The 25843-nt window shown below is 36.0% G+C and overlaps 1 long non-coding RNA gene across 2 annotated transcripts in view; it reads right to left on the reverse strand.

Annotated features, from left to right (window-relative positions):
• LOC143694370 (uncharacterized) overlaps positions 1 to 25843 on the reverse strand; it is a 119344-nt gene that overhangs the window by 59348 nt on the left and 34153 nt on the right. Inside the window, exon 1 of one of the 2 annotated variants that reach the window (XR_013182827.1) lies at positions 322 to 6860. The exons of the other annotated variant lie outside the window; for it this stretch is intronic. This is a non-coding gene — a long non-coding RNA (uncharacterized LOC143694370). Of the gene's footprint in view, positions 1 to 321; positions 6861 to 25843 lie in introns of those variants that run through there. 2 annotated transcript variants of the gene reach the window in all.

Below are 25843 nucleotides of genomic sequence, written 5' to 3' on the forward strand. Positions count from 1 at the left end.
AAATTCATAATTTCTGGAGAAAGAATTTAAAATACATGTTGTGCCTGTAATTTCAACCATTTGTCATATAAAATCCAGAAATAAAATATTACGCAAGAAGTAAAAACCCAAGACTAGCTCAGGTCATGAGGGCTTTCTTAATGGGACAACTATTACTAGCCAGTATGACTAAAAGTGGTGTGATTTAGTCAAAGTCAGAATTAAAAATTAATTAAATTTTGTCTAATTGTGCTGGAAGAGAGTTCTTACTTGAACTAGGGAATCTAAGTTCCCTACTGATCTATGGCAATGTCAATCTGGCTGTGCGGATTCACTACTCACCATCAGGGAGATTTCATTTCCTTCACAGGAGACCATTCCAGTCAGAGATACCATTCTCACCTCCATTCCAGACAACTTTCTTCTACTTGCTGTCTAAGATGAATTTCTCTTATTAGCATGGCAGCCTACAGTGATTTCACTGAGTCGTGCTCACTTAGATCTATGCCAAATTACCTCTGAACGTGCTTTTTGTAACATAAAATGAAAATAAAGACTGAGCTCAGAGAAGCATGGGCCAGCACTTCAGTGAAACTATGGATTAAAACAAATTTCTTCATTTTGTGAAGAAAACAGCAGTGATAAAAGGAGGTCTCAAGTGTAAAAAGGGAAAACAAAGTCAGCTGCAGAATGAAACACCAGATTGAAAATGGACAGTGAGAATTGCTGATGTATATCAGAATTTACAGGTGGCGAGGATTTTTTTCAGCCTGGATTAGAATTCAGTCTAACTTCAGCACTGTGACAACATCACTACTATGCAAAAGTTAGCTCAGGAAAGACAAAATACTATTGCTAGGTAATGGAAGAAACTGATTTATGAGATGGGAATAAAAAATATATTCCTATAATTTTACTAAGTGATCACCTACATATTGTAGGTGGATACCAGTACAGAGGAAGGAAAGGAATTATTTCAAGTATTACAACAAACCATAACTACCTAAAGAAGTAATAGCTGACATTGAGAAAAGGATAATTTTAGATGCATATTAGAAAATACTTTCTGATCCATTAGACTCTAATAGAATTTTCTGAGGAAAGTGCTGAAATCCTGGTTATTTAAGAAATTTAGCAATTAGATGGAAAGGAGTAACAGGCATATGCTAAGAAGAACAGTACAGAACCTGCAAGAAATGGAAAAAAGTTCTATCAGGTCATCTAATTCACCTTAATTTCTATGAAAATTAATGTTTGCTCTTTTCCCTTGGTTTAAATTTTGTTCATCCAGTCATGAAACCTTTTAAATCTCTGGACTCTAAAAATGTCTTTCATTCAGGCAGCAGTGCCTCAAAGCTATTCACGCTAATTAGCCAAGGTCATTTAAATACATTTTTCATGAAGCACCTTAAACTCAGTGTGCCATTTTATATATTTATCAAATTGCTAATCAATATGCTATACCACAGTTACCACTGGGCCTCAAGTTACACACAGAATGCTGCACGAATTTAAATTGTGCAAGCTGCCGTCTGCATAAATGAAGTTAAAGTGTATGCATTGATCATTATTCACAATAGAAAAGAAGTGGCCTAAATACATTCACATCAGAAATCTGTATTTTAAGTAAATCTTAACTGTATTGTTGGCTTCTTTTTTCATATGTTTTTTAACAAGCCTTGTATTAAACTAGCTTCGATTTCACTTTCTTTCTCCAGCATATTACCTCCACTGTATTGGTAAAGTAATTTATTCCATCCTCTGTGGAGACCCTGGATCTCATTTGCCAGCATATTTATCTTTCCTGCCACTGCACTGTCATTCATCTACAATCTCCACAGAATACCAGACCTGTGCAGAATTTCAATTAGGATTGATTCAACTAAATCCAGGCCACAGAATTGAGGCTGACAGGGTGACCCCCTGAGAATTTAATATGTTGAATCCTAAAATAACAAAAACCAGTAATACTGCAAAACAGAAAACATCTCAAGTTTAACACCCTAATTCATTAACTCCTCTATACACTCAGTTCAATCTGTCTCACAATAGGTTTTTTCAGACTCTTTGTATTGTTTAGAGTAGTTTCAATGACCACAGGAAAGACATAAAAATCTCTACTCTTCTTCCGAGGTCTAATCAACTTAAACTCAGACAGCTTGTAATGAACAGAAGAATTATTTCCACAGAGGCTGAGCTACCTTAAGCTTTCTATTCTGAATATACATATATTTAAAAATCAGTACAGTAGAAGCATACAGGTAAAATAGCTTTTATTAGATCCTTGACTTCACAGACTTCCAGAGCTTTTCAGTGTAATTATTGACAGGCTTCATCTGCTGGTCAGTGAAATATCCTAAAAGAATTTCTTAAATAATATGTGGTTACTAGAACAGTCTTGTAGGTTTCAAGGCAACTAAGCTCAAGAAGATCAGGAATCTGAGAGGTCTTTTTTCTTGTGGTATGTAAGTATCCACTTGAGTTTTAGCTTTACCTTAGTTGTACACAACTTGAGACTTACTTTGATTCTACACCAGAAGCAGGTGTAAGTACATACTCAGTTTCATGCAAAGTATTACAGTAGAATAGAGAAATTATAACTATTCCACATTTAATTAGATTTTTTTTTGGTTTTACTAAGGAATCATACTGAATACATTTTTTCTAAATATGAAATTTAACCACTGAAAAACATAAATATCTACCTCACTTAATGTGAAAGGTAATATAAGGACACACATATTAAACACTTACCAAACATGAAATCAAACAAAAGAATAGAAATGGAGTTGGGAAATATTGACACACATGTATTAATGTTAAATAGAATGTGAGTCTGCTGGAACTGGATGAAATAATTAAAAGAGGCATTGATTTGTTTGTGCATAGAGATGCAACATCAATGAGTCTAGTGTAAGCAAAGAAATTAATTGATATTTGAGGGGATGTCAGATTATTTTAACTTGACTAAGCTAGAAAATATTTCACATAGGACAAATATTTTGGAATCTTTTATCTGGATCTTAATCTTTTATCTGAGTCCTAATCTGTCACAGTCAGAAATTTCTCAGTGTATGTTGAAGATTGCAATGCAAGTTGTTTTCCATTACCATCTGTATGGCAGATTACCTTTGTCAAGTGGGCAGTTTGCCTTATCTCTCTCTTTGAGTGACCACATTCACACCTCCCCCAGGAGGGGACATTGCTGATAACAGCTATTGAATGTCACTGCATGACTGATAAGAACTATAACATCCCATTGTGAGATGCTCTGCCCAGAGGGAGGAGCCAAGCATTGCTACCCAGATATAATCCAGAAGATTTTGAGACACTGTCTCGGCTTTCTCCACAGGATTCCCCAGAGGAACAGCAGCTGTCTCTTCTTCCACGGGATCTTCAGAGGAAGAATACATCCTTCTCTACAGATCCCCCTTGCTCCAACAGAACCACACCTGATACTTCAGGAGGACTGCAGCCACATTTCCAATTGGACTGCTACCAACACCCTGACCCACAGGGTGTCGGGTTGGGTTCTGACTCTGTCAGTGTTGTTCTAGTGTACTGCAGTGTTTGTTTTATTCTTTTTTTTTTCCTTTCCCTATTAAAGAACTGTTATATCCTGCTCCCATATTTTTGCCTGAGAGCCCCTTAATTTAAAATTTATAGCAATTCGGAGGGGTGGGGAGGGTTTACATTCTCCATTTCAGGGGAGGCTCCTGCCTTCCTTAGCAGCCTCCTGTCTTTCCAAACCAAGACAGTGTATTAGGATTATTCTGAAGAGGCACAAATATCACCAATTTAAAATTAATACCTAATACAAGGTCCAGAAAGACCCCCCTATAAGGTAGATTTCTTTCTGAAATTTGGTCACAAGATCTATGTGTAACTTCAGTAAAGAGGAAACTGCAGTAGTTAATTTTTTTGCATTAATATAGTAGATCGGTGCCCTTGGTCTATAAGCAAAGTGTAGGGTAGTGGAGGTACAAAAAAATCATGCTTCCAATATGTTCTTCAATAATTAGTCCTTTCCAAGGCTTTTCTGAGGAACCAGATTATGTCTGTAATCAATTAAAATTTTTCTTCAGTACTACATATATATATAAAAATGCTGCAATAAACACATAAACAAAAAGCATAAATATTTTACATTATTCTTTCTTTGGGGAGTGGGTGGAGAAACACAGATGTGTTGCTTCACTACTGACAGCTGTCATGTGGATACAAGGGAGAGTTTTAAAGTATGAGAACATAATGAGATTCAAATTAAATTGGAGAGGATACAGGGGAATTTTGTAATCTTCCTTCATTTGTCTAGATTTCATCCATTTCTTCACTGATCATAAACCAGATTTTCCATACACTGGGCATTTATCTGACTAATAGTCTTTTATTCCCTAGTTCATAACCTGAAACCAAGATCCAGTTGTCCTATTGAGAGGCTTTTTTCAGTACTTGGAAGGGCTTCTGTGTGTTATAGTTTAAAAAAAGCAAAAATGCTAACAGAAATTACTCCTGGTGGAAATTTTGGTAGCTCATTTACTACATCATCTTTCTTGCCTTATTACATAACACCATATATAATAAGATCAAGCCTTTATTTTCCCACTTGGGATCAATTTATAGTTAACTTCACCCACAGCCCCATTACTGAAAGTCACCCCAGGTGATGTCTCATAAACTGTCTAATCATTTGACTTACCTACATTTGATTTCACCCATTCTTCTTCTATTGTACTTCCTACAACCTTCAAAAGTTTTAAGAATCAATCACCATGGATTTTTTTACAAATACTTTACAAAAAGAACTCCATACATCTGTCTTCACTACGTTGCCCACTATTTTCTTTCTGATGAGTAAGGCATTTTCTTCTTTCAATTTTTTATACAGTCTTTCTTATTACATTTTATTGCTTGAAAATGTTTCTTGTGACTTATCTGGTCTGATTGGTCTATTATTCTTATTCTATCACCTTACATTCAGATCTTTTCTATTCTTTTGTAATTTCTGTTTGTTTTCCAAGTCCTTAAAGTGATCTCATAAAGCAACATGGATCTTTTGCTGTATTTTCTGTCTATATTTCTCACCAGGAAATTTCAATAAGATGATGCATTTTATTAATATTATTATTATTAATCTTTTAATAAGATTCTTTACTTTGACTGACATTTTAACTATACTATTTCACCCCTAGATCATATTCCCAAGAGACCTTTTTTGCATTTTCAGTGATTTTATTGAGATTTTTTTGGGGGGATTTATTGTCACTTTCATTATGCCACTATATTTAAAATCCTCAGAAATTGCACTTTTCCTTTAAAAATCAAAGTAAACAACCAAAGAGAGGAAAAAGTGACCTTTTTACTTTCATCTATCTAGACATACCTAATTCTGATAAGTCTTGTTATATTTCTATTACTCTTGTTATTTCAACCAGTTTCTGATCATATATTTTATTCACAAGAAATATCACTTATGTAAGTCATTTTTAGAGGTTTTTTGCAGGTACTGTTTGTTCAGAATGCAATTTTCAAAGATATGTCGACATTGTTTACTTTTCCAATTGAAACTCACTTTATTGCTGAATGCTTTTTTTTAATATTAAATATAATCTTTTCAATATAAAGGAAATCCTTCTCTTATTAATGTCCGTAGCAATTTTATATTGGCCTCAGTGGCCCTGGATTGGGTATCAGCCATAGGGAAGTTGTGAGCAGGTAAGGATGAAGTAAAGATAATAACTGAGGCTGTAAAGTTTCTAAGTATTTTGTCTACTAGCAGCTCTGCTCAATCCTCACTGCTCTACTCTTCCTTTAACTTTTAAACAGGTAGAACAGTGACTTCACCATATGTGCTAGAACACTTTCAGAATACACTGTATAATCCAGTGTTCCTGGAATCTATGCTAGCGCACACACATTCCCTATTCGAAGCCAGGTTGATAGATATACGTGACATAAGTTCTGTCTCATTACTTTTTTATAACTGTGTAGCTCAATTTCATTCTAGAACCTTACCCATCTATGAAAACACTTAAAAAAAGAAAAAAAGTAGGCACATTATTCTAGGCTGTTCCCACTCCTACAGCAAGAGCAGTAGAGGGTAGAGAGAGGAGCCAGAAATACTGCAATGATGGACAATTCAGGACATTGGACATCTGTTGACTGGATCTAGGATCATTATTTCTGCAATTTACTGAATGGATTGCTGGGGATTGTTTTCCTTCTGAGATATTTTCAAAAAAGAACGATGCAATTACAGAAATAGCTGTATGATGGCATGGCCCCACCTGTTATTTGTTCCCTATCCAATACTTAAAGCATCAGAGTTTCACCATTCTACAGTTTAGTAAGACTTTATCCCTCACAGACTGTGCTCCAAAGTGCAGACTATTTATTTCATCTGAGCTCTGGAAACAAGATTTGCATATTATCATTTAGCAACGCTTCGTCAATGCAGCTGGCAATGTGAAAACTCAAAAATGTCCAAGATGTCAATTAGACAAGATTATGGAGACATATCAGTTATCAGGGCTCCACTGCACTTGTCAATGTACTCACACATGAAGAAAATATGTCCTCCAAAATCAAATCCTTATAATCTTAATAGAGAGGACATGCCTCCTGAATTATAAAACTATAAATAGTCATAGTTTTTCATTAAATCTACATTAATTGCATGGTAACTCATATGTTTACATATCCATACAACACCCAGATTAAGATACATATACTTAAACACTGCATACTTCAGTAACATATTATTTCTTTTTAATTGGAGACTTCCTGATAGTAAATATTTTGAGTTTGTATAACAAAATAATAAGGAAAAATAATTTAATTCCATAGTCAGCTTTCTATTCCAATCATACCTAACTTGACAGTTAAACTAAAGGGTACATCTAATGAAAACCAACTATTTTGCTGTAGCTAAAGGAACAAGGAAGAATATGCGTGTTTTAAGATTAAAACCTCAGTGAAAAAATCATATGTACTTACTACGTTTTTTCCTTAGTCACATTACTGTAAATTAAGCTCCAATGTGAATTTAAAGCACACTAATGACACTACAGTGATTTCCCATGGGGACATTAGAAATGCAAGTTAACAATACAATAAAAACAAATTGAATTGAATCCTTTCACTGGTAAAACAAAATTTAGTAGAAGTTGTCTTCACTGAGGGAAAGAAAAACACAGAGAAAAGGGGGAAAAATCTAGATTAATCTATTTACATAAATTATTTGAGTTTATAAAATGTCAATTGAATAATAGGTGTTCATTAATAATGCATTTGATAATTAACTGGGAAAAAATTAACTTATATATTATTCACAAATATTATTCAAATACATCTAAAACATATCCGGCACACAAGATATGACTTCAAATCACCAGTGTGGTCTGCAGTACCATTCATAGTTCTATGAATCCTTACTGCTGCTGCTCCATTAGCTTTTTAGGAGCTGACACTGGAGAGTTAGATGGGTTCTAATTAGTGAGGTTCCATTTTAATATTAAATTATGATTTAAAAAAACCTCAGGATTTGGCCTTCCATCTTTTAGTGTTTTACACTCAGAATGCTGTTATGCTTAATATATTTCAACAGTTCAATATATCTTCCATCTGGTTGCTCAAAGAATGTAATTTTTTTGCATACAAAAATACTAAAGCAGAAGAAATTCATTCAATAACTAATAATAGTGCTCACTTATTGCTAAAAACCCCTTGATTTCAAATTCTTTACACTTTTCTATTGTATGAGCACACTCATGTAAGAGAAATTTTGGACAAATATTTTCACACTTATTATTTGCACCTCATTGAAAGTGAGTGTAATTCACACTTTTAAACAAGCTGGTATCTCTTTAATCATTGTCTTCCAGCAAAAGTAGCTAGAACTTACACTGTGTCAAGTATATCCCTCCTAAGCATAGATTTTCCTGGCTCATATTAGCTCTAGCTAATAAATTTCTCTGTTTTAGACACACATGCACAGACTGGTTTTCACTCTGAGGACTGCAGAAATTATTCCTCACGTTATTCTGACTTCGGAATCACAGGGAAACCTTTGAGATTGCAGTGCAAAGTGAGATTATCCATAAATTGTCCCATACACACAAATGCTTAGTAAATATGTAGTCTTTCACTGTCTTAAGTGAAATTTAAACATTCAAAATAGCTGAAGTCAGCTCCTCTTCTAGCTAAAAATTATACATATTGGAAATGTCTTAGGTCAAACTTTGTCAAACATGAATCAAATATGTCATTTATATACATGAATATATCCTCCAGAGAATGGTAAACTCTTTGCATATAGGGAGATAAGGCCTCCATTCAAAAGGATTTTCTAACCTTGGTCCTAGAAAGAGCTATATGCATTCCAGTCTTCCCAAGAAGAAATAATGCTATTATATTCCTTGGGATTACTCACATTTACTCACTTATTTCTAGGCAGTTTATTTTAGAAGCTAGGTACATCATAAACTGATGGCAGACATAACTAAGGTGTGAATAAGCTAGCAGTAATGTTCAGCACAGATCTGACCTGCCTCTTTTGGACCCTTTGGAGGCTGGTGTCAGGGAAATAAATTCCTCTCTTTCTGAATGCCCATGCAGTGAACAATGTTTTAATTTTTCACCTCATTCTCATTTTACAAAACTGTCATGGTAAAGTGCAAAGGAAGAAAAATAACAAGAAAATGAAGCTGATGAAAATTAATTTTTGAATGCTTGCTTGATCAGAGGGAAGAAAAGATATAACCAGCATAATTAATAGTCTTATCTTTAAAAACTTTAATTAAAGTTGTGTATATTCTTCCTGAATATAGGTAATAAATATTAACAAGGCACACAATATTCAGTAATACTATAATATTATATATGGTTTAAACATTACAAATTTCTCAGGATGTACTTATTCACATCACGTCTGAATTTGTCCCCAGAAATGTAAGATGGTTTGATGTTCCAAATATTTGTGGGAAATACCTAATGAAGGATTTTGAGAATCTAAAGATGACAACAAACATATTGCAGAAGACTCAAACTTTGATAGGAAGTGTAGGGAGTTTTTTGCTTTGACTGATTGGATAGCTTCCACATGGATGAAACACATGTTAAATTATTTACAGATAATTACATCTCTGTGCTGTTGCTAAAATATTAAGACACCATTGTCCCACAGGAGAAACTGTGACAGACATTGGCACATCAGCTAATGAATAGCTGTGGGGTAATGGAAAAAAAAGAGCTACCACAAGACCTTGGTAGTAGGAAACAGAATGTCTGTAAGTAATCCACACTCAGAGAAAAATGACACTTTCCTTTCCCCCTTCCCTCCTACTAATTACAAATAGAGCAAATGTTCACCATTTGGTAGAACTTGCTTGAAGGTGATTTTTTCTGGAATTAGTCTCAAGGCCCTCTCCACTCCCTTCTCATTATAGCAAACTATGGCCTAGAAATACAGAATAATTACCTTCGACCAAAGACATTTTCAAATACAAAAGACTGGACAGTGGTTTTGGAGAAGAGATGTACTACTACTGACATGGATACAGCTCTCATGCAATTTTTGGAGTTATGGAGGTTGTTGTTTTACATCACAGAGTGAAAAAAGTAAGAGGAACATACCAAAGACATACAGTCAGTATAAGAGCACCACAGAATTGAACACAAAGTCTGCATTTTTAACAAATATTTGAACATTAAAACTAGACATCAGCTGGGAAATTTTACTCTTTATTTAAGTCAATTGAAAAAATAGTACCTGGAATATTTCTGCTGAAAAACTACATAGAAATTATTGAAAAGTAAGATTCACAAGATCTCCTTTCTCAACCTTATGGTCTTCTTAAGAAAAAAAAATTCTTTTACCCTAGAATTGTGCCATTGAATATAATCCAAAGGTATCCTTTAAAACAGGTGCCCACTTTCACAGGGTATACTGCAGTAAGGGAGAAAGACACATCACTGATAATAAACAATCCTCATGAACTCTGTCTAAATCTGCAGAACTGTACTAATCCCAAGGATCTGTGTCTTCAACTTGCCATAAGTGATAGGAATCCATCCATAATTTATCATTTATCTAACATAATCATCACCTGCACAATTATAGTATTAGTATAAAAACAGTTCATAAAGATGTAATCTGTTCAGCAGACAGATTAAGCAGAGCCTCTACCAATAGTAAAGCAAATTAGATGTAAACACATCCTTAAAGTAAATGCATATTTTCTTTCCTGGATACTACTTGCAGTCTTAACATGTTTAAATTTCTGATTTAGGAATTTAACTAACATTTTCTAAAAAAACCCCCAAAAATATACCAAAATGCAAATGTGCAATGAAGTCTATAATCCCACCCTGGGCATTAAAGTAAACTAGTCACCCAGCATCCAACTATTCCTGTGAATATATGCCTCTATCAAAGTACATTTTTGTGGTATTGAGCTATACTAATATGAAAGGTGTCACAACTCTGAGTAGAGATTAATGAGTTTGGACTACAGTGTATAATACTACAAAGTTAGAATTATAGAATCAGAATATCCTGGGTAAGAAAGGACCTACAAGTGTCATTGATTCCAGCTTCTGGCCCTGCACAAGACCACCTCAAGCGCCATACCACATCCCTGAGAGCATTTTCCAAATGCTCCTTTAACTCTGTCAGGCTTAGTGCTGTCACTACTGCTCTAGTGCCCAATCAGCTTCTGGGGGAAGATCCTTTTCCTAATACCCACCCTAAGCCTCATTTCACACAATTTCAAGCCAGCCATCTCTCAGGTTCTGTCACTGGTAACTGTAGGGAAGAGTTCAGTGTCTGCCCCTCCACTTCCCCTCCTGAGGAATCTGTACACCACTATGAGATCTATCCTCAGTCCCCTATTCTCCAAGCAGAACAAAGCAAGTGACCTCAGCTGGTCCTCTTATGGCGTCCTCTCTAGACCCTTCACCACCTTCATTGCCCTCCTTTGAATACTCTCTAACAGATTTATATCTTTCTTATTTTGGAGCACCCAAAACTCATAGTGAGGCCACCCCAGAGCACAGCAGGACAACCCCCTCCCTTGCCCAGCTGGTGATGCTGTGCCTGATGTACTCCAGGACAGGGTTGGCCCTCCTGGCTGCCAGGGCACTGCTGACCCAGATTCAGTCAACCAGGACCCCCAGGTCCCTTTTCCATGGCACTGCTCTCCAGATCTCTTTCCCCATTCTGTTTGTACATCCAGGAATACCCTGTCCCAGGCACAGATTCCAGCACTTTTCCTTGTTGAACTTCATATGGTTGGCGATTGCCCAGCCCTCTGGCTTGTCAAGGTCTATCTGCAGGGCCTCCCTGCCTTCAAGGGAGTCAGCAGATCCTTCCAGTTTAATATCATAGGCAAATGTGCTTAGTATCCCTTCCAGTCCTGCATCCAAGTAATTTATGAAGATGTTAGAGAGCAGTGGCCCCAAGGTGGAGCCCTCCAAAACCCCACTAGTGACAGGTCACCAAGAGATGATCCATGTTCAGTGAAGCCAGCCTTCTGTCGTGCCTGCTTGACTTCTGACATTTGGGAATTGCCTGCTCCTGAGCCCTCAGGAGGCAGTGCTTAAAACATGATCAGCACTGATGGGCCCCAGAACCTTTAAAGGCATTTTCCCAGGGGATCTCACTAATTTCCTGAGCAGTCTATTTGCCTTGTGTCCAGGGTTGAAGCATTGCTGCCACTTTTCCTCCTGTCACCAGAGATTTTAAATTCAACTGCTTGATGGACACTGTGGCCAAGAGCACTGCCACTTGCTTTGCTCATGACACCTTTGCTCTTAATAAGCATCAAATCAAGGAGGTCACCTTCACCAGTCATCTCTCTTAGTACAGGTACCATGAAGTTACCATCCAGGTGTTCCAGTAATCTTCTGAGCCTGTTTGTACCAGCTGTGTGGTATTCCCACCCTACACCTAGCAAATGTCCCCAGAAAGGATAGGGGCAGGTGATTTAGAGGAACCCCTTTGTTCCTTGAAGGAGGAGGACACCCTCATCAGTGTCATCATCCTGGTGGGGTTGCCTATAGTAAACTCTCACAATGGCACCCACTGTACCTGTCTGTCCCATAATCTTTATGAAGAGACTCTCAACCATGCCATCACCAACTGCAAGGTGTTAATACAACTTGGTATGGTGAAACCCAGGGAATTAGTAAAACAAGAAAATATTGCAGCAGAAAGCCAGGCAACTTTTAGTATGTTTCAAATGTTGCGCATAAGACATTTCTTACTAAGGAAAATCTGAAGACAGTGGAGTTTTTTACCACCCATTCAAAGTCAGACAGTATCTCCTTACAGTTTTTGCTGTACATGACACGCTGCTTTGAACTGGCTTTTACGATGCTGTTCTTTGTCTGGTGCACATCATTATAAAATGTGACATGACTGTCAGTTTCGTTAAGCCAACAGGAATGAACAAATATTCACATGGTTTGAATCTTTTTCTAACCTGGTAAATATTAACCTATTGCATAGCCATCCATCCTTGAGTAACACAGAAGAGCAGTTCATGCTTAATGGGGCACTCAAAAAAAATTTGGAAAAAGGTCCTTTAAAAAAACGTAACATTAAGTCCTTAAAAACTTCACATTTTTGTCCTTTGTCCAAGCTTGAATGAATGATAACCATAATTTTTTTCCCAGCTAGAAATTGTGATGCATGTTAGTGGTTTATGACTTCAGTTGAACATGAAGTAGAAAGAACAGATTTATTCTAAAGGAAAAAAAACCTTTCGCTTGTAAATATTTTTGTAAAAGAAGCAGCAAGCTATACAAATGGAATATTTTCTCAGTACAGTCAGATTCATTGCAAGAAAGAGTTTGCCCACTAGCTGAAAAGTAACTTCCTGACAGTTTTTACCATAGGATTCTCAAAATTGTCTACAAAATGAATGATCCTCTACTTTAGTAAAACCTCCCAGACAGGAGAGAAGTTCAAATGTCTTCTACTCTTCCAAATAGATGCTTTCAATGCTTTGTCTGTGCTGTCAAAAAAAAAAGAAAAAAAAAAAAGAAAGGTGAGATTATACTGTAATACATGCATTAGCCACCTTGCCGAAAGTCCTCAGGGAAGCCAGGCACTGCAGATTTAAATGAGATAAACCAGCAGTGAGAAGAAGTGTTGACACCAGCTATATCACAGAGAAGGCTGCAGACATGTGACCTTGGCTGTGATTTCACGTGAGCTGACAATGGCCAGTTTCCTTGTCACGTCTCCACCCTATATGGCCCTGTGGAAAAAGGGACAGCAGATCCGTCAGTCTGCGGCTGGACAGATTTGAAGTGAGCCAGTCTGTGCCCTGGCAGGCACCATCTAAGGCTCATGAGAGTGGGAGAAGTCAGACTGCAGCCAGTATTAATGTGAAGAGAGCTATGCCCAGGCCTTACTTTCTTTACCCCTCTCTAAGCCTGTCATTAACTCCCTGAAATACACTTGCTCCCACTGGTTGAAGGTAGCACAGTCCAGACTTTATTTCACTTTTATGAGTGAGAGAGAAAGACACTTTGATAGCTTTGTTCCTGCAGTTTTTTGCAGACTTTTAGCTATCTCAAGCAATATTTTAAAAGGAACATTCCTGAGACACTGAAAACATACCCTGCCTGAAGTCAATTTTTTGTTTTGAAGAATCTTTCCCCAAAAGCTAGGAATCAGAGCAGCTGGTTTTATAGCATTTATAGCCTCATGTATGTTCCATTTTCACTGTTCTGAAAACATGATGTAGTATGTACATGCACTATCTCTTTTCTTCAAACATGTCAGCCTTTTGAAATGGATAAAGTTCAAAATCACCCTGTAAATTTTATTACCACAAATACAGAGCAATAGTCAAATGTACCTAGATTTAATAAATGTGAAAGAGAGTAGAGGACAGACATGTAGGAACATAATCAGGACTCTTTTTGAGTGGGTATTAAAGTCTAGACTGAGATTTACTCGTCAGTGTACTGATAAAAAGGATAATTATTGACTCCTGAATTTCAGAGATAAAGGATGCTGTAGAATTTTATTAATTTTCTTGGAATAAGATACAATAATACATTAGCCTAGTCTGAAGTTTCTGCTGCTGTGAAATTCTTTCCAGCTATTGCCCTGTGTAAAAATACCTAAAATCTACAAGCAAAATTCATTGTGCACAATTTGCCATAGTGTGTCTGGAAGTCATCTTTCTTGTGAATTTGCATTGATTTAGCAAAAAAATACTACTCAACATGTTCATCCACAAGATTTGATTATTCTTCCTCTATGCCAAAGCAATTGTGTAGAATCAGGTACAAAATTCATTCCTAGCTTTTAGGTTTTGGTAGCATGGATACTGCAGGAATGTTCTGTGTGGGAGGATGTCAGGGTCTGCCCTGTGTCACTCACAGTCACCTTCAAATGGGGGAAATGAGATATCTGGGTGGGAGTTTACCCACTGTCCAAAGCCAGCCCACCACATTTAGCAATGTCATTGCATTGACGTTGTTAAAAATGCAAACACAAAAGTGAGCATTGAAAGCAATGAGAGCAAAGGGGATTCAAATGAACTTCCTACCCAAAGCAAAGTATTTTTGATCACAAAATTTGTATAATGCATTTGTATACTTAAAATAAAATTACATGAAAAAACAAATTAGTATTTTTTTCCTTTCTGGAATCATGAAATATTTCTCTTTAGGATAAAACAACATTTCAAACACTTAGCTGTGGTTTTTTTGGCTTAACCATATGATCAGAATTACAGATTCTTATTTGAATCAACTAACTTTTTAAAATAAGAAACAATTCTTTTAAAATATAAAAATAGCTTTTCTCTTATCCCACAAAAAAAAAAAAAAGGGTGTTGTGGGCTACCATTTTCTAATTCTTTGAATAACTATTATTTTATATATATCTATTTTTTCAAGTTTCAATGAAGCAAATTTAGAAAATATTTTTCCTCTTCTCTCAAATTTCATCGCTTTTCAACACATTGAGGCAGTGATCAAATCACCATCTCAATTCATGTAAAACCATGCTTCCAGAAGCGTAACTATAAATCAATTTAAAAGGACCTGTAATTCTTATTATTTTGTAATGCTGCTTCTATTTTTAGGTCTTAGAAACAACTACACAATTAAGAGTACCTGTGCCTGCATTTAGAAAGAAGTAGCATCAAGTTCATTTCACCTATTAGTTTTCTGAGCTGTGTATGGTCAGATAAATTCAGCTGCAGTCTTCACGAGGGCCAGATGGATGTGGCACAGAAACCAACCAAACACATGTTACTGGATGAACCTGCTCTCCTCCCCACTTCTCCCAGTCTGGCTGTATCTGATCCTTCCGCAGCCTGGCTTGGATTGTTTTCCTCCAGTCTCTGCGGCACTAGGCCACTACAATGTAAACACAATGGCCAGTGAAATTGGACAGCTATGGGCAGCATACAATGGTCATTGCATTGAATAAAGGAGAACAAGGTCTTGGGTTTTGTTGTCATCTCATTGCAAAAGCTCCCATACCTTCTCAGTGATTTCTCATGGGCATCTCCTCACAGTGCTGACTTCCTCACAGCACAAGCAACAAACTCCAGCTCTCTCCTCACCCAGCTAACCCAATCTTTTGTAGCACTCATCTTCTTATTGGACACAGCTGTGGCCTATTAAGGGCAGGCCTGTTGCTAATCTTTGGTGATTGGTACAGCTGCAACTCCTCAGGTGTGAGACTACCTTCTGCACTACCTTTATTTTCTTACACTCTACCCCACATAGGGTTTGGCACTTATTTGATCAACAGGTAACACTGACGTGGGTGTATCTCAAATATTTTATGAGCAATTTCATCCTTGGCAAGTGATTCCAGTTCTACCAACTTTTTAATGTCATTAAAATATACACCTCTGTAAAAATTCCACAAATTAAACTTTTCTAATGCCAATGTTTCATGAAAAACTATGATCCAGTTCTAGTTCTGCCACCATAATGACAAATGAAAAAATATGGTTTTTCCTTAAAATCTGTAATCCTTAAACATAAGCTCTACTACTGATCTTTCCTTATTCTCTTACACTTCAATAAGTTATTTCCCTTAAAAAATCAAAGAAGTCCCAGACAGAAATCTTGATTGCTTTAAAAAAATCCCCACAAATTTTTATTAGAACAATTGCTATAAAACATTAAGTACTAGGAATGAAAAAGAAACAAAGATGACAGACAAGAGTGGCTATTCACTATTTATACAATGACAAAGCTTTCTTTCCACTTCGCAAGCTCAAGATAATTTCCCTACAAATAATATAGTAAATCTTCCATTTTTCTTTCATTATAATCAATAGAAACTATAATCACTTCAAGTAGATGATAAGTGACTCTGTCAAATCATATTTGTTTTGATCAGTTGTTATTTTAGGAGATTTCTTGATCCCAACCATTTTTTTTGCAGGTAATAATCTTTTTTAATTTGCACATCACTGCTTTCATACTTGATGACCTCTCAGTTAATGCTCACTAAAACAGATAAATTGATTCTGCCATGATGCTCCAATGGTGACAGTTTTTCCTTGTACTACACATGTGAGTATTTTGTCTCAATTCTATACATTAATTGACCATGGAAGCACCTGCACAGCCCAAGCCTAATTTTTACAGCTTAGATAGGACCAGCTGCTGGGGCAGAAACACAGATATGAACAGAGTATTTAAATGGAGCACCCTACAATGTCTGAGACGTCATTTCTTCAATTTTGATCAAGATAAAGAAGAGTTAGTTGGATTCAAACATAACTGGGGAACTTCAAGGTTGAAATCAAAAAGACAGTTTCAAAAGAAACATCAAGTATGAAAATTTGTAACTGTAGAAAAAGCTCTAGGAGCACAAACTGGAGGAGTGATGCAGCACCCTCAAAGCCACCCTGCAGAGCCAGGCTGAGCAGTCTCCAGTCGAGTACTGGCAGCAGGCAGGGAGGTGATGTTACAGGAGCAGCATGCCAGGCCAGGTGTGCCTGTGGAGAGGGCTTTGGTAAGGGGCAGAGAGCAGGAGCATCACCCCTTCCAGCAAGCCAGGGAAGAAGGAATGTGCTCAGTGCTGGTTGCCCACCCTGCCAGGGACGGAGCAAAGCAGGGGGTGCGTAGAACATTTTGGTGTAGCTTTCAAGGGTGCTTAGAAATTTGTAATGCTTTTTAATGGCTTGCAAGTACCTTGTATTTTCATTGTCTGCTGTATGGCTGATACAGAGGCTGAATATGTAGTTCACTGGTTGCTGGTTAATTGCATGTCAGTGATGAATCAATAAACCACTTTGATCACGATTTGATTTAAGCTGCATGAGCTGAGCAGTTTTCCTGCAACAGCTGGTATCTTCCTGTCTATTCTGAACAAACAAGGAAGTGTGGAAGGTAAGTCATATTAAGCAGAATACTGATATTTAAAATGGAGGCAGTCTCCATTAATTATGAAGATCTCATGAATTATACTTTAAAAAGAATACTTAAACTCTAAAAAGTGTCTCTTTAACAGCCTTACTAAAGCACTGAATACAAGGAACTAATTAGATTTGTGATTTTATCACAAACTGTAAAATATATTAATCCCATGAACTCCTATTCTGTAAATGAACCTCAAAACCAGTAATTTACAATAAATCTACATAATCAGTGAGATATACTGCAAGTCAAGACTGTTTGTGCCTTGAGGTTTTTTTGACCAACCAATGCTCAAACCCACACTCTCAACACTCACAGTGTATTATGGAAACCTCATCAGCCTTCCTTCTGAGCAACAAAATGGCCAGTTACTACTGCCCTCCTAACACGAGCAGCCATGGGTGATGTGGACTGTGCATGAACCTGCTGGATGTAGCTCAAAATCTTACTATGCATGGAAATGATTTTTTCTTTTTTAATTTGACAGTCAGATTAAAAGCAATTAATGTTTTAGCTAGACTAGAAACTTCTTTGTCATTTTCCAATATAAAATGTTTACTTAATTTCAATGTTAAATGTAAATAAATAATAAGCTCATAAAACCTGAAATGAAAAGCATTATCTCATTTTTTCTTAGTTGAGGATGTACTCTAAATCATATATGTTATGTTTGAGACCTGAATTAAAATCACTCCTCTTCTTATTTAGAAAAAGTGATTCTGCCAATGGGATTTTACTGAGATATTCCCCATATAATGTAGTTCAATGTAACTGCTTAAACATTCACTGGACAAGACAGAAAAGTATGATTCAGACACTGCACTTTGGGTATTCACAAGCTCACCTCAGGGGTGGGACCCCAATTTGGAACACATCTTGGTCATGACTCTTCATTATTTATAACCAGATCACTGGACAACTATATTCATTCATGGATATTACCCACACTGATGTACTGAAAATCTAGCTGCCAAATATTGCCTCATTGCAGTCTACAGAGCCTCCATTGTGATGTTTTTATGCAATATTAATCTACCTCTCTTGTAGATGCCCATGAACTTCTGATATGTCATTTGAAAGCATTGATGCAATAATATTATACTATGTAGATATTATTTTTATTTTATAAACATGCACTTTGGATAGTTCTTTACAAATTGCAATGATAGGTGAGTCCTCATGCTTCAGTCTGTCACAATCTTTTAAATTTTAACAGAACTGAAAACTAAGTAATTCAAGAAGCTTAATTGCAAAGGCAATGGGCTCAGGACTATAATCTCATTCCCTCAGCTCTGCTGTGTTATTACATTGTTTCTGTACAAAAAAAGTAAAATTAATGAAAGGATATTGACCCCCTTTTATAAATCCAACATGAGCAGAAAAGATGAATAAAATGAAGATATTGAAATGCCTAAGAAAATTCTCCTCTATGCATCCTCAGTTATACACTTGTTTAGCCAAATCTGCCACCATGTAAAGTCAGCAGAGTGCAAGGATATTATAGGAATGACTTATAATGTGAAAAAATTTAGCCTAGCTGCACATTTTTGAGAGATCAGGATACAGAGAGGGAAAATGAACCAACATACGAGAGGTCTAAAATGTGAAATGACAAAATTATGCTGGTCCAGTCACATGTGCAGTAAAATGAGATTTTGAGTGTGACCAACTCCAAAACTATCCCACAAAACATTATAAAGTATTGAAGAACAATAAATAATGGGCTATTCAAGGTCAAAAAGGACATTTCCCCTGCCTGATATTTCCTATTTGCCAGATAGTGCACTGATACAACCCTGGAATAAGACATTAATTAACATACCTTAAGACATACAAATAAATTGATTTCCTAAGTGAACTGCATGTGAAAATTGAAGGCTGAAATAGAAAACTATTCAGATTCATGGTTGATGTAATTCTACACTGGAGGCCTGTTCAAGGTCAAAAGCCTCCTTAAACAGTACTGAAGTTAAAACTTTACAGGTGGGAATGGAGGGACTCTATCTTGATGAAGTAATTCCAGGATTTGGAGTTTATGGTGAATAACTAAGTCTGACCTTAAACTGTAAGATTGCAACCAAGACCTTAACACAGGTTAGCAGTAAATGAATAAGAAACTAGCTAGTAGTCAAATAGATGAGACTTTATTCCTTTATATGAAGCAGGTGAGATAGATATTGGAATATTGAATCCTATCATTATTTTAAAAATATTGAAAAGCAGAGAAATATTCAGAGGAAATTGAAAAGTGTATGTGAGGATGTCATGTTTACAGCAAAAGACAGTTTGTTCTCTTATCATACAAAAAGTTTCTTAGTGTCATAAATAGATACACAAATGTTTCAGCTCAGTAAGACAAGATTAGATAAATTCAAGCTAGAAGTGAGTAATAGTATTTCAATGGTAAACAGAGTTCACCACTACTATAACTAACACCAGAAATTTTCCATTTTTCAGGAGTTAAAACAACAGGATTTTTCCTAAGTTTGTAAATGGAAATCTTGATTCTTTATTTAAAAATACTTTTCTACTTCATTTTCAAATAAAACATTTTTCCTTATTTCACTGTTCAATATTTTCTAAACATTCATGTCAATTAATAAATAAAACCATTATCAAAACTGAGCTATTTAATTTATTAAAAACTAAATATATATATCAATTTTCCAATATACTTTTCTATTTCCTATGCAGATCTCTATCACTCACATAGTTTTATAGAAATGTGGTTTTTGCACCTAGGCTTAGTGCTGGAGCAATTAATGTGAATATATTTGTTGACTTTAGCCATGATGCAGAGATTTTTATGTGGAATAGATAGGCCATAGATTTCCACAAATATTTAATACAGGTGGTCTCCATACCCAACAATCAACAGGCTTCTTTTCATAATACTCTCAAATGCTCATGAAACTTAGGACTCCACATCCCACCATGTCATAAATAACTTCTATTTCCTGCCTTCAAAATGCTAACATGTAGTAAATTTAAGATCCTGACCATTCGATAACCATATCCCCAAGCTCCCCATTTTGTATTGCTGCACATATTTACTCAGATATAAGCAAACTACATTTTTTTGCAATTTGTTTATCCATGCTAGGCACCTTAGGTATGACTTATGCAGGTTTTATTTTAGCTTTATTAATTGCTCTTTGGAAGAAGCAGGGACATAAATTAGAGAGTGATTGCTGCTGTAACAGGAAGAGATAATCTGTTCTTAGTTGCAAAAGTTGGCAGGATAACAGAGAAAAGTCCTGAAGAAAAATCAATCTAGCAAGACTTCTCTACATTTGCTCAAGGCAGCACTTACTCCAAAAGCCAAAGTACTTAAATACACTTATAAAAGGTGCATTAATTAAATTTTTAAAATCAAGTTTGTAAGTACAAGTTGAGGAAACTAAGCAGAAAGGAACTTAACAGGATGGTGCCATTACACAGTCATCATGCCTCCTCAACAAAAGGATTGAATGATTTCTATTTTTGGGCCCAAACCTTTGGTAAAAATACTTTGCATTAGCATTTTGTGTGTCTGTAATGTAGATGCAAAACAATTTAACTTCCTTAAATCTCATTAAACTTCTTACAGATAAAATGTCAGGCAAAAAATTTACCTTTGGTGTAGTTTAAAAAAATTTTAAGCACAGTCAAAATACAACAAACCACTACTACTATTAGTTCAGTTACAGAGGTAGGAACACACTTGAAATAAAAAAGGAGTTGCTTAATGGTACTACAGTTAAAAGCTGTTACCCAGCAAGACCTCCCATCATGTACCTCTCCTTTTTTTGCTGTTCTCTCCACCCTTCCACTGCTCCTTGATCTTAAGGTCAACAGATTTGGTGAAAAGGCAAAATGTTTGGAAATATGGCAGAACATTGACATCTTCAGCAGGAGGAGTGTGGTGATATTGATAGAGGCACAGATAGATATTGATAGAGGATGTTTCTATTGACAGTTTTCCCTTTCTCCTCATTCACTTTCCCAAGTGGAAAAGTGTCCACTTGGGCACACTTTTCTAAGGGACTTTAACACATTTTAGACACTGATCTTTTTTTTACTGGTTCATAACTTCAGTTACAAACAATTTTCCTTTATAAGGTGCATTTCATGTGTTAGATATTATTATTCACACTTTCTGTTACCCAAAAATTACCTTTGTTCAGGTTCTAAGTTTGTATTTCCTTTAGCAACTCTCCACTGGTGAATATTTATGGAGCCTCTGTTCATTAGCCTGTGTTCACACCTACAAAGTCTCTACTGTCAACCCTAACCTATAAGTCCTTTACACTGCATCATCATCAAACCACAGAAATAATTCACTCTTAGGTGCACAGCTATTTCTAATGTCTGCTAGCACCAAGACTATAAACAATAATTATTCCACACAGTTATACAAAGGTAAATAGAACTAAAACTAGAAAACAGCCACCTGGTCATTAAACAGTTATTGTTACAGCTAAGTAAGATAAACCTAAACTCCAAGAGAAAACACACCAGACAAAACAAGTCTGATAGCCACAAGTATGCTGATGCCTGTGCTGTTCACTGACTATCCCTCTGATGGAAGGGATCTGGGTTCTGTCATACATACACACATAACACTCTGACATATGTATTCATAACAAAGCCTTATCTTAAAAGAAAAAAATTACATACAGCTATTCTTCATTAAAAGAATGTTTTATATCTATAATGCTAAAGGCATTATAGCAATTTATCTAAAGCCATGATTTGGGGTTATTAAAAGTACCATAGAAAGTAAACATTTTTGTGTTCAAAACCCCTTATTTGATTTAAGGATCATACCAGCATTTTAATTAAGCAGTTCTGAAGCTGCTAATAATATCTCATTAAAATGGTCCCAAAGAACTTAAATATACCTATTAAAGAGTGCACTGATATTAATTAAATATGAAGATCCAGTTGGTAAGTATGAGTTTAAAAAACTAAGCAGAAACAAACTGAGCATGGTGCTGGTACTGAGTCACCCCACCTTCTCAGCAAAAGGAGGTGGACTAGAGGGACCCTTCTAATATTTTGTTGGACTACAGGGACCCTTCTAATATTTTTCCTGTAGTAAATGGGTTTGTAACAAAATTGTAATATGTTACAAAGTGTAAGAGAATTCCAAGTATCCTGTGTATGTGAATTTCAATAAAGCACCAATTCTCTCCAGGTTATAAACTAGGTCTTCACCATGGTCCAAGCTCCTCCATCAGCTCTCATAACTGAGAGCTAAGACTTGATCTTCCTAAACTATTGGGAATGACCATCTTCACTGTTTAAGGGAATATTGCCCATGAGTTGAAACAAACCTATCTGATAGATTGTTCAGAGGTCTTCTACTTACTGGCAAATGCTAATAGGCAGTAAAGGCAAAACACCTGACTAGTCCTTTGCTAATTTTGCTTCTCCATGAAAAATCAAACTTTTATCTGGGTTCTTAAAACACTGCTTCTCACAACATGGGCTCCCACCTGCACAACATCCCCGTATGTTTCATACAGTCTTGAGGCTAAAAGGTAGAAGAGTTTTAGCTATTTCTGCTTCCCTGAAGTAATATCAGATATTCTACTCAGTAGATAACAAGGAAGGGATCTGGGATTTTGACTTTCAGCTTAAATTTCGACAGGTTAAACCCTCTGTTCTTGTACAGACACTATATACAATGTGGAAAAGCCTCAGAATAAGCCAGAAAAAAAATCTGCAAATGTTTTACCATCTCCTGGGAGCTAGTATAATCTCTCTGCTCTAAAAATTTATGAAGCAAGTTTGCAAGAATATTTGGGATGTACATGGAATCAAGTCTTGCATAAGTAAAGATGTGGGTAGAATGTCCTGCAACTAACACGGCTTTTCCATTACTAAAATTTTTTTCAAGTGATGACAAGAGAAACTTGCAGAATCAGAATTTCAATAACCTCCTCCATATGTCTGAACAGAAAAGAACTAGAACCAGACGGAAATTAAAATTCATAGTGTTTCCTGTCTTTACTTCAATATTTGCAACCAGAAAAAGGCATTACAAAACAGGGTACAAAACTTTTCCTACATGCTGTTCTTGACATTTGCAAAGTTTACATGAATCTGCACAGGACGAGCCAAAAACCTGCAGTTTGGAAAGTTCAAGGCAGATGCTACCTCAAGTATGGCAGCCACGTATTGCCACACTGAGCCTTTTTGCAGAGGTCTCTGCAGGAACAGGCTGGTTAAGGGCAAATGATGGAATGAACATGGTCTGTAAGAAGCTGTACTAATAAAGTAGTGGTGAAGGCTGGGACTGTGAGCCAGGGTGGCATACAGTCTGTTAGGCAAGGTACTAAACAATGGAAAAATAATTGATTTCCTGATAGAAAAAAGACTTAGATGTAGCCTTTTCAATACAGTGCCAAAAAAAAAGAATTAATTTTAGTAGCCAAGGCAGGGAGTTCTCATTTTTCTTTAAAATTTAGACTAACAAGAGGAACAACTAGTCTGCTTTTAGCAATCAATGACAGAATAATGCATAATCACCCTCTCCTTTTTTCAGACAGTCTGGGCATGTTCAACAGAGTTGCCTGGCTTTTAGGATATCAGTAAAATCCTGTCACATATATTCATAAGCTTGAATCACATTTCAAAAATACATTGAATATTTTACTCAAGTTAATATGCTCTACATTCTTATTTAAAAGGTTGGATTTTAGAAATTAGCTTCTGATTCAACTGGTCTCAGTCATACATAAACACACATGTATGTATTCATAACAAAGCTATATCTTCAGGCAAAAAAATTCATGCAGCTCTTCATCATAAAGATACCTTACATAAATGATATTAAATCATCCCTATACTTCACCCAAAGCCATGACTTAAGGTTGTTTATTTTTAAAAAAGTAGAAAGTAAACACCATTGCTGTTTACTTAAATCAAATAAGAAACCTTTATTTGATTTAAGGATCATGCTAATTCTAATTAAATAGTATTGTAACAACTAAAAATATTTCATTAAAACAATGTTATAAAAGTTGAGTCTGCTGGGGATAAAGATGCATTTGGATTATGTAAAATCACATCTCTCTGTTTTCCAAGGCTTTAGAAAAGATTTTGTTGTGTCCATGAAGCAGCAAAACAACTTGATGTTAAACATATGTCACCGTAACAGCACAAAAAGCTCAAGGTGAATCGTTCGCAGTGAACCCTTCCTTGATAGCATGGTTAAAAAAAATCCTGTCATCTCTAAGAAGAATGGGTAACATTTTCAAATCACTCAGTATCATCAGAACCCTTGGTTTTTGCTCAGCTGCCTTGAAAGCAATTTATCCTCTCAAACCCTTCAACTGATAGGTCTGGAAGATCGCTACCAAGTTTAAATTTAAAATAAACAAGACTGTTTCCTTTTAATAAATATCAGTAAAGAAGGCACAGGCATCCCCACAGATTATTCATTTTGTTTCCATCTCATTCTGCCTTTATTCTGAAATTTTGGGGCTTAGTTCCAAAAAGCTGTGTCCAGTTGTGTTGGGATAAATATGAAATGTGGGGGTTTTTTAATTATGAAGTCAACAAAATTATACTTATTTGTTATTGCCTCAAAGTAATCCATGAACACTCAGTTGATGAAAAATACTGACTATTCATGATAAATTCTGTGGGTTCTTAAAAATACTGAAATTTTGGTATGTGCTTACATTTGAAAGTGAATTTAAACAAACAAAAAAAAAAGTCTCTCCAAGAAAATCACAAGTAACAGAGTATATATTTTAATATAATATCTTCTTCTTCTTTTTGTTTTTCTTTGAGATTGGGTTTTTTTTTAGTAATTGTTTATAAGGGGCAATAGGTGTTAAAGGTCTTTCACACATCAGTTAAATCATAGGCAAGTTAAAGAGAGCACAGTTCTATTACACAAGCTGGAGAAAGTGTTTGATGCCTGCCAATTTTGATATAAGCCATCAGAAATGCCCTTCAAAAATCATTATATTTGTAGACATGTAATTGACTGAAGCAGTTCTTGAAATCAAAAAGAAATGCTTTATTTCAGAGTAGAGGGGACATAAGCCCTAGTGGCTTGAACTTTTAAATACCTCCTTTTCATAGCCTCCTTCACTATTCTCCAGTCAGTTTTTATGAGCTGAGTAAAATAATGCTAGCCTCAGCCCATAAATAAGAGCAATGGTTTCAGAATTGTTTTTCTTTAATCCTGAAATACAGCCTACCTAATTATGATCATCACTGTGCCTTTTCCTTTAAAAGAAAATATTGACCTTTCTTGTAGCTGACACTGGCAGAGCTTGGGTGCCTGTAGTGGCAGCTCTGGGGCACATAGCAGTCAAAGGACCACAGATCAGAATTCACTGAGAGGGAAAAAAAGAGCAAAACTAAACATGAAAAGCAGAGATCTGCCCAAAGTCTCGACAATGCTGCATTCACACTGTGATGTGGGAGACCCAGCCACAGGTGACAGAAGCTA

Source organism: Agelaius phoeniceus, chromosome 6 (genome assembly GCF_051311805.1).
Source record: "Agelaius phoeniceus isolate bAgePho1 chromosome 6, bAgePho1.hap1, whole genome shotgun sequence".
Classification (NCBI taxonomy): domain Eukaryota; kingdom Metazoa; phylum Chordata; class Aves; order Passeriformes; family Icteridae; genus Agelaius; species Agelaius phoeniceus.